The following is a 6000-nucleotide window of genomic DNA, read 5'->3' on the forward strand; positions in this document are numbered from 1 at the left end:
TTTCATGCTAGCATTCGTGGTAGGTGTGGGTCTAGGTTAAGGTGGGGGTTAGGGTTAGGGTAAGGCTTAGTGTTGGTGTTAGGGTTAAATTTACAGCTATGAATTGGTGGTGGGTCGGTAAAATTCGAGGGTTGTGTTTAGGGTTAGTGTTGGGGTTGGAGTCACATGTCAGGTGCGGGTTGGTGGTAGGCCTGTGGCTAGGGTTAGGGTTAGAGTTAGAGAAAGTTTGGTGATAAGGTTATGTTTCGGGCTGTGTTTGGTTGCTGGGTCACTATAAAGCTGAGGGCTGTGCTTAGGGTTGACTTGGTGTTTGGTTTTAGGGTTGGGGTTAGCGTTCATGGTAGGGTGGGGTCTAGGTTTAGGTTGAGGGTTAGGGTTAGGTTTAAGTTTAGGGCTGCAGTTTGGTGCTGGGTTGGGATTATGGTTACATTTCACGCTGCATTTGGTTGCTGGGTCGGTATAAAGCTGAGGGCTGTGCTTAGGATTGGCTTTGGGTTAGGGTTTAGGGTTCGGGCTAGCATTCATGGTAGGGTTGGGTCTTGGTATAGGGTGAGGGTTAAGGTTAGGGTTATGCTTACTGTTGGTGTTACAGTTTAGTTTAGGGCTGCACTTTGTTGCTGGGTTTCTAAAAAGTTGAGGGTTGTGTTTAGGGTCATCTTTGGCATTGTGGTCAGTTGTTGGGTGAGGGTGTGTGGTAGGGCTGGGGCAAGGGTTAGGGTTATGGGTAGGGTTGGGGTTAGGGTTAGAGAAAGGGTTGGGTTTAGGATTAGGTTTCGGGCATGTTTTGTTGCCTGGTCAGTATAAACCTGATGGTTCTTCTTAGGGTTGGCTTTGGGTTTGGATTTAGGGTTCAGGCCAGCAGTCATGGTAGGTGTGGGTCTAGTTTTAGGATGATGGTTAGGGTTAGGGTAAGGCTTTGTGTTCGTGTTAGGGTTAAGTTTACAGGTGCGAATTGGTGTTGGGTCAGTAAAAAGTTGAGGGTTGTGTTTAGGGTGTGCTTTGAGCTTGGGATCAGGTGTCAGGTGAGAGTGGGTTGTACAGCTGGGTCTAGGGTTAGGGTTAGGGTTAGGGTTAGGGATAGGGTAAGAGAGGGTTGGGGTTAGGGTTACAATTCGAGCTGTGTTTGGTTTCTGGTCGATATAAACCTGAGGGTTGTGCTTTGGGTTGGCTTTGGGTTTGTGTTTAGTGTTCAGGCTTGCATTCATGGTAGGGTTAGGTCTAGGTTTAGTGTGACAGCTAGGGTTAGGGTTAGGCTTACTGTTGGTGTTATGGTTAAGTTTAGGGCTGTGGTTTGCTGCTGGGTTCGTAAAGTCGAGGGGTGTTCTTAGGGTTAGTTTTGGGGTTGGGGTCAGTTGTTGGGTGATGGTTGGTGGTTGGGCTGGGTCTAGGGTTAGGGTTAGGGTTAGGGTTAGACTTAGAGAAAGGTTTGGGGTTAGGGTCACGTTTAGGGCTGCATTTGGTTTTCTTGTCTGTATAAAGCTGAGGGTTGGCTTTGGGTTTGGGTTTAGGGTTCGGGATAGCATTCGTGGTAGGGTTGGGTCTAGGTTTCAGGTGAGGGTTAGGGTTTGGGTTAGGCTTAGTGTTGGTGTTAAGCTTAAGTTTAGGGCTGCGGTTTGGTGCTGGATTGGTAAAAAGTCGAGGGTTGTGTTTAGGGTTGGCTTTGTGTTTGGGGTCAGGTGTCTGGCGAGGGTGGGTGTTAGAACTGTGGATGGGGGGTTAGGGTTAGGGTTAGAGTTAGGGTTAGAGTTAGGGTTAGGGTTAGGGTTAGGGTTAGAGAAAGGGTTGGGGTTACAGTTACGTTTCATGCTGTGTTTGGTTGCCGGGTCGGTATAACACTGAGGTCTGTGCTTAGGGTTGGCTTTGGGTTAGGGTTTAGGGTTAGGGCTAGCGTTCATGGTAGGGTTGGGTCTGGATTTAAGGTGAGGGTTACTGTTAGGGTTAGACTTATTGTTGCTGTTAGGGTTAAATTTAGGGCTGTGGTTTGGTGCTGGGACAGTAAAAAGTCGAGGGTTGTGTTTAGCTTTGGCTTTGGGGTTGGGGTCAGGTGTTGGGTGACTGTGGGTGGTAGGGCATCGGCAAGGGATAGGGTTAGAGTCAGGGTTAGGTTTGAATAAAGAGTTGGGTTTAGGGTTACATTTCCAGATGTGTTTGGTTGCTGGTTCAGTGTAAGGTTGAGGGTTGTGCTTAGGGTTGGCTTTGTGTTTGGGTTTAGGGTTCGGGCTTGTGTTCATGGTAGTGTTGGGTGTAGGTTTACGTGAGGTTTATGGTTAGGGTGAGGATTAGAGTTGGTGTTAGGGTTAAGATTAGGGTTGAAGTTTGGTGCTGGGTTGGTAAAAAGTCGAGGGCTGTGCATAGGGATGGCTTTGGGGTTGGGGTTAGGTGTCGGGCAAGGGTGGGTGGTAGGGCTGGGTCTATGGTTAGGGTTAGGGTTAGGGTTAGGGTTAGGGTTAGGGTTAGAGAAAGGTTTGGGGTTAGGGTTACATTTCAGGCTGCGTTTGGTTGCTGTGTTGGTATCAAGCTGAGGGTTGTGCTTAGGGTTGGTTTTGGGCTTGGGTTTAGGGTTCAGGCTAACGTCATTTTATGGTTGGGTCTAGGTTTAGTGTGAGGGTTAGCGTTAGGGTCAGGCTTAGTTTTGGTGTTAGGGTTAAGTTTAGGCCTGCAGGTTGGTCTGGGTCTTTTAAAAGTCGAGGGTTGTGCTTAGGGTTGGCTTTGCAGTTGGGGCCAGGTGTCAGACGAGGGTGAGTGGTAGGGTTGGGACTAGGGTTAGGGTTAGGGTTAGGGTTAGAGGTAGGGTTAGGGTTAGAGAAAGGGTTGGGTTTACGGTTATGTTTTGGACTGAGTTTCATTGCCCTGTCGGTATAAAGCTGAGGGTTCTGCTTAGGCTTGGTTTTGGGTTTGGGTTTAGGGTTGGGGCTAGCATTTGTGGTAGGGTGGGTCTAGGTTTAGGGTGAGGGTTAGTGTTAGGGTTAGGCTTAGTGTTGGTGTTAGGGTTAAGTTTAGGGCTACAGTTTGGTGTTGGGTTGGTGAAAAGTGGAGGGTTGTGTTTCGGATTGGCTTTGGTTTGGGGTCACTTGTCAGGCACGGATGGGTGGTAGGGTTAGGGTTATGATTAGGGTTAGCATTAGAGAAACGGTTGGGGAAGGGTTATGTTTCAGGCTGCGTTTGGTTCCCAGGTCAGTATAAAGCTGAGGGTGCGCTTAGGGTTGGTGTTGTGTTTGGGGTTATGTTTTGGGAGAGGTTTGGTTGTAGGGTTGCAGCTAGAGTTATGGTTAGGTTTAGGGTTAAGGTTAGGGTTAGGATCAGGGTTGGCATAAGGGTTAAGTTTAGGGCTGCGATTTGGTGTAGGTTTGGTCTAAATTTGAGGGTTGGGTTTAGGGTTGGTGTGGTGGTTGCGCTTAGGGTTTGGGCTAGGGTTGCTGCTAGGGTTGGGGCTAGGGTTAGCGTTAGGGTAAGGGTTAGTATTAGAGTTATAGTTGATGTTAGGGTTAAGTTTAGGGGTGTGGTTGCATGTAGGGTGGGTATAAATTGAGGGTTGAGTTCAGGATTGGATTTGGGATTGGTGTTAGGTTTTGTGTTAGGGTTGGATGTAGGTTTGGGTCTAGGATTAGGGTTAGGGTTAGGATTAGATTTTTGCAAGGTATTCGGTTGAAGTCAGGCATCATGTCGATTTTTGGACCGGGTTTGGAGGTTGGTATTTGTGCTGGTATGGGTTATTCGGTGTTTCAGTTTCTGTTTGTGTTTGTGGTGGCGTTAGTTTCACATTTGAATTAAGTGAAAGTAAGGGTTCTCTGAAATACTGCAGTTTTTGTAAAAAAAATTCTTACGCAGGTGAATGGAACCAGGAGAATTCTAAGTTTGCCAAACAGGTTTAGGTATTGGTTTCCATTGCTGTAGGTGAGTGCTTCGCAGAAACGCTGTTTTTCTCCGACAGATGAGCTTGAAAGTGAATGGAGCTGGGAAGTCAATGAGTTCCCAAAACACATGTACAAATGGGTCTCCTCTTTTTCTGGGTACCATTAGTTTGCAGTGGTGTTTTCCATGAAAAATGCTTGGAAATGTGTGCAGATGTTAATATTGCTTCGTCTTTGAGGCAGATTATGTTCATGCTCGTGTTAGGCTCAGGGTTAGGTCCAGGGTGAAGGTTTGGCAAGCATTAGTGGTTGGTTGTGGGTTAGAGCTTGTATTAGGCTAGGGTTAGGATTTGGATTCTGCTTAGGTTGTGATTAAGATTGGTGAGAAGCTTGGCATAGGTTTGTGTCGGTCGTCAGTTTTGAGGTCATTGTCCATTTACGGGGAGTGCTAGTGTGAGGCTTTGGTTAGGTTAAGGACAGTGTTCTCTGAAGAAAGTACTTTCAGTCCAAAAGGTGCATTGAAGTGAATGGATCCAAAATGCTCTGAGCTTTTAAAAAAGTATTCGGTAAGTGATTTGCATAGCAATTGTTGAGATTTCTGTGAAAATGCTAGTTTTCTCGGAAGTCGTGTATCCAAATGAATGGAGCCAGAAGGTTACTCAGTTCTACAAACCCGTTCACAGATTTTTTTCAGCAACAATAAGGTGAGATATGTTGGACAATGTCGTTTTATCCTAAAAATAAGTATGGTCGCATGTGAACCAGGTCCATTTCTCAGTATCTGAATCCAATTATATTAAGGCTAGCTCAGTGTCAGGGTTAGGGTTAGAGTTAGAGTAAGGGTTAGAGTTAGGGTTACGTTTGGGTCTGTGTTTGGGTGCAGGGTCGGTAGAAAGCTGAGGGTTGTGCTTAGGGTTGTCTTTGGGTTAGGGTTTAGGGTTCAGAAAAGGGTTCGTTGTAGGGCTGGGCCTAGGTTTAGTGTTAGGGTTAGGGTTAGGCTTAGGCTTAGTGTTGGTGTTAGGGTTAAGTTTATTACTGCGGTTTGGTGCAGGGTTGGTAAAAAGTTGTGGGGCCTGTTTAGGGTTGGCGTTGGGGTTTGGGTTAGGTTTCGGGTGATGGTTGGTGTAAGGGTTGTGCTAGGGCTAGGGTTAAGTTGAGGGTTTGGATTAGTGTTAGGGTTAGGGGTGGTGTTAGGGTAAGGGTTGGTATTAGGGTTAAGTTTGGGGCTGTGATTTGGGGTAGGTTTGGTCTAAATTTGAGGTTTGGGTTTAGAGTTGGTGTGGTGGTTGCAGTTAGGGTTTGGGCTAGGGTTGCCGGTAGGGTTAGGGCTAGGGTTAGGGTTAGGACAAGGGTTAGGGTTAGGGTTAGGGTTGGCATAAGGGTTAAGTTTAGGGGTGTGGTTGCATGTAGGGTGGGTATAAATTTGAGGGTTGCATTTAGGGTTGGGTTTGGGGTTGGGGTTAGGTTTTGGGTTAGCGTTGGAAATAGGGTTGGGTCTAGGGTAAGGGTTAGGTTTAGGGTTAGATTTTTGTGAGGTATTCGGTTGAAGTCAGACATCATGTCGATTTTCGGACCGTGTTTGGAGGTTAGGATTTGTGCTGGTATGGGTTCTTCGGTGTTTCAGTTTCTGTCTGTGTTTCTGGTGTTGTTAGTGTCACATTTAAATTAAGTAAAAGTGAGGTTTCTCTGAAATAGTGCAGTTTTGGTAAAAAAAAAAAAAAATCTTATGCAGATGAACGGAACCAGGAGAACTCTAAGTTTTCCAAACATGTTTAGGTTTTGGTTTCCATTGCTGTGGGTGTGTGCTCCACAGAAACACTATTTTTCTCCAACAGAACCTCTTGAAAGTGAATGGAGCTGGAAAGTCAATGAGTTCCCAAAACACACGTACAAATGGGTCTCCTCCTTTACTGGGTAGCATTAGTTTGCAGTGGTGTTTTCCATGAAAAATGCTTGGAAATGTGTGCAGATATTAATACTGCTTGGTCTTTGAGGCAGATTACATTCATGTTCATGTTAGCCTCAGGGTTAGGTTCAGGGTGAAGGTTCGGCAAGCATTAGTGGTTGGTTGTGCATTAGAGTTGGCTTAGGCTCGTGTTAGGATTTGGATTCTTCTTAGCGTGTGATAAAGATTGGTGCAGAGCTTGGC

Source organism: Tamandua tetradactyla, chromosome 1 (genome assembly GCF_023851605.1).
Source record: "Tamandua tetradactyla isolate mTamTet1 chromosome 1, mTamTet1.pri, whole genome shotgun sequence".
Classification (NCBI taxonomy): Eukaryota; Metazoa; Chordata; class Mammalia; order Pilosa; family Myrmecophagidae; genus Tamandua; species Tamandua tetradactyla.